This window comes from Eurosta solidaginis, chromosome 1 (assembly GCF_040869045.1).
Source record: "Eurosta solidaginis isolate ZX-2024a chromosome 1, ASM4086904v1, whole genome shotgun sequence".
Lineage (NCBI taxonomy): Eukaryota > Metazoa > Arthropoda > Insecta > Diptera > Tephritidae > Eurosta > Eurosta solidaginis.
In genome coordinates, this window is record NC_090319.1 from 368,632,994 (window position 1) to 368,636,541 (window position 3,548).

Below are 3,548 nucleotides of genomic sequence, written 5' to 3' on the forward strand. Positions count from 1 at the left end.
AATTGTTTATTTCAACATTTCGTGACCCCAATTTTTTGAACATGCCGTTGGCTACGAGAGAAGATAATTCTGGCAAACAATCCGTCAGCATCAGCATCAACAACATCCGGCGTGTGACCGTCTTCATTTTCTGCAACTTCAGTGCCGGGCACCGTATCGGCTGGTGAGATTTTTTCGGCACGTATCCCTAAACTACCAACTTTCTGGCGTGGAGAACCTGCAGCAGATTGAATCAAGTTTCAACATTGCTGGCGTAAGTCAGGACTCAACAAAATTTGAATATCTTCTAAGCCATCTGGACCCATCGATTCTTTACGTGGTGAAAGACATCATCAAGAATCCTCCAGCACACGGACGTTATGAAGTTTTAAAGACCCGAATTATTCAACATTTTACTGAATGCGAAGAGAGTCAACTGAAGAAGCTGCTGAACAATTTAGAGTTAGGTGATCAAAAGCCTTCACACCGCATGAAAGCTTTAGCTGGATCTGAGGTCAGTGATGTGTTAAAAATATTATTTTTGGAAAGACTTCCTGTTACCTTGTGGATACAGAATGCAATCAATTAGATAAGCTGGCAATATTAGTTGATAAAATTTTTGAGCAATTTTCTCCTACTTAATTATCCATTGCTGAATTAGATCAAAAAAATGCTATGCCTCGTAATGACATATCGTCACATTTCGAATTTTCTACTTTTTCATTAAAATTAGAATCGATCATATCGAGAATAGAAGCTATTGAGAACCGATCGCGCAATTCAAATCGTGGTAGTTCATCTAGACGTAGTTTATCTCAATCTCGTGAAAAGTCACGAAACCGCAAAGATTCAGGGTTATGCTGGCATCATTGGCGTTTTGCTGAGAGAGCAATCAAGTGTATACAGCCATGTGTATTTAAAAATCCAAAAAACTAATTCCGCCGTCGTCAGAAGTTTCGACCACTCATGATGATGGTAATGTATCTGGTCGACTATTCATCACTGAGCGTAAGACAAAAGTAAAGTTTTTAATAGATTCAGAGGCTGAACTTTCTGTTTTCCCATGCAAGTCATCAAAACAATCCAGTAAACTTGTCCTTTATGCTGCTAACAATACTCGTACTCCCACCTATGGTGAAAAATTATTTGAGCTTGATCTAGGTCTTCGTCGAAGTTTTAGATGGATATTCATTTTGGCAGATGTATCAAAGCCAGTTATAGGGGCTGATTTTTTGAGACATTTTCACCTATTGCCAGACTTAAAAAGAAAAGTACTTTGTTGATGGTGTAACATTTTTGAACACACCTTTTAATTATTTAAAAGGAACGAATCTTAGTATCAAAGCCATTGCAGGAGAAAGAAAATTTTATGAACTTTCTAAGGAATATTCTGAATTGTATTCTGCCCAAACATTTACTTCCGAATGCAAGCCTCAAGTTGTTCATCATATCACAGTGTCTGTTAGTCCTGTAAAGGTCCCCCCAAGAAGATTAGTCCACAAAAACTTGCCATAGCTAAACCTGAATTTCAGTATCTTTCAGATAACGGAATTATTCGTTCAAGCAACAGTAGTTGGGCTAACCCACTACACATGGTACGAAAACCTGATGGTACTTGGATACCGTGTGGTGATTACCGAGCACTCAATAAAATTACTGTATCAGATAAGTATCCAATACCGTATATTAGTGATTTTACTATGGAAATGGCGGGTGCGAAAATATTTTCAAAATTTGACCTTATGAAAGCGTATTACCAAATTCCATTAAATCCGGAAGATATTCCTAAAACTGCAGTTATAACACAATTTGGTTTGTTCGAATTTTTGAGAATGCCATTTGGGTTATGTAATGCAGCACAGACCTTCCAGCGTTTCATGGATGAAGTAGTCCGAGGTATTAAATTTGTTGTTGTTTATCTTGACGATGTCTTAGTTTTTTCGTGCGATCCTGATCAACACATGGAACATCTCAAACAACTATTCGAACGATTTAAAACATATGGTATCATTGTCAACGCTGGAAAATGTGAATTGGGAGTCTCAGAACTCAACTTTTTGGGACATAAAATTACTAGTTTTGGCATTGGTCCAATGCAAAAAAAAAGTAAGTGCTATTTTGGATTATACAAAACCTTCAACAATCAAGGATTTGAGAAAATTTTTAGCTTTGGTTAATTTTTATCGAAAATTTCTACCAAATGGAGCAAAAACTCAAGCACCTTTAAATAATTTGCTGATTGGTGCAAAAAAGAATAATGAACGACTTGTATCATGGAACAAGGAAACCATTTCTGCTTTCGAGAAAGTAGAGCAAGAAATATCACAAGCTACAATTCTTGCTTTTCCGATACCAGATGCTGTCCTTGCATTAAAAGTTGATGCTAGTAACTTTTTCATGGGAGCGTCGTTACAGCAACTCGTTAATGGTGATTGGGAACCTTTAGGCTTTTATTCTAAAAAGCTAAATTATACTCAAGTTAACTATAGCCCATATGATCGGGAATTGCTTGCAATCTACTCAGCGGTAAAATACTTTCGCTATTCCTTGCAGGTCTGCCCTGTTTTTTTTTAATTTTTACTGATCACAAGCCTTTGATATATGCATTTCATCAAAATTTAAATAAAGCATCTCCACTTAAATGTAGACAACTCGATTTTATATCGCAATTTTCAACTAATATTGTTCATATATCTGGAGTAGACAATGCTGTCGCCGATGCTCTGTCAAGAGTTGAATGCATCGATTTTAAAAGTATTACACTGAAAGAAAAAGACTGATAAAATCAACCGAAATACGGTTTAATTCAACCGAAATTTCTGTTAATTTTTATCCATCGCAACAAGATGTCGAATCAACTGCGTCCAAATCGTTGATTCGTAATTGACCGTTCCAGTAGTCAATGAATAAAAAAAAAATTGTTGCGACAGCTTCGTACGAAAGTACCTATGTTGCGGTATTTGCAAGGCAGATGAATTTACACTGAGATCTTTTCATGGCAGAAATACACTCGGAGTGCTTGCCGAACAGTGCCGAGAGGCGACCCCGCTTAGGAAAATTTTCTTCTATTTCTAAACCTTTTTTGTTGTTTTGCCCGGGTGCGAACCCAGGGCATACGGTGTGGCAGGCGGAGCACGCTACCATCACACCACGGTGACACTTACTAACCGAATGTCAATTGGGCTTACATCAAATGTGCTGGCACATTTAACATTATACACTTTATTATTTTGTTTTATTAAACGCACTTTCACCAAATTGTATAATTTATAATTTATTTAATTTATAGTTTTGAACTTCCATTTGCAAATAGAAATGAAAATAGTAGTCACAAAACTGATTCTCAATTCTTTCAGTTGCAGCTCAGCTCATTCTCAATTTCTTCTCTCGCATTTAGTTGCCACACTTGATTGTTTCGAACAAAACTTGCAGTATAAATGTTTGACGTAACATTTTAAAAGGAGAACTTGTAAGCTATAGAAAAGTAAAGAATCAAATCTCAGAAAGGTAATTCACCACTGGAGTAACTTTACATGTAATTCGGCAAGTTTAATTTTCGTAACACTTTA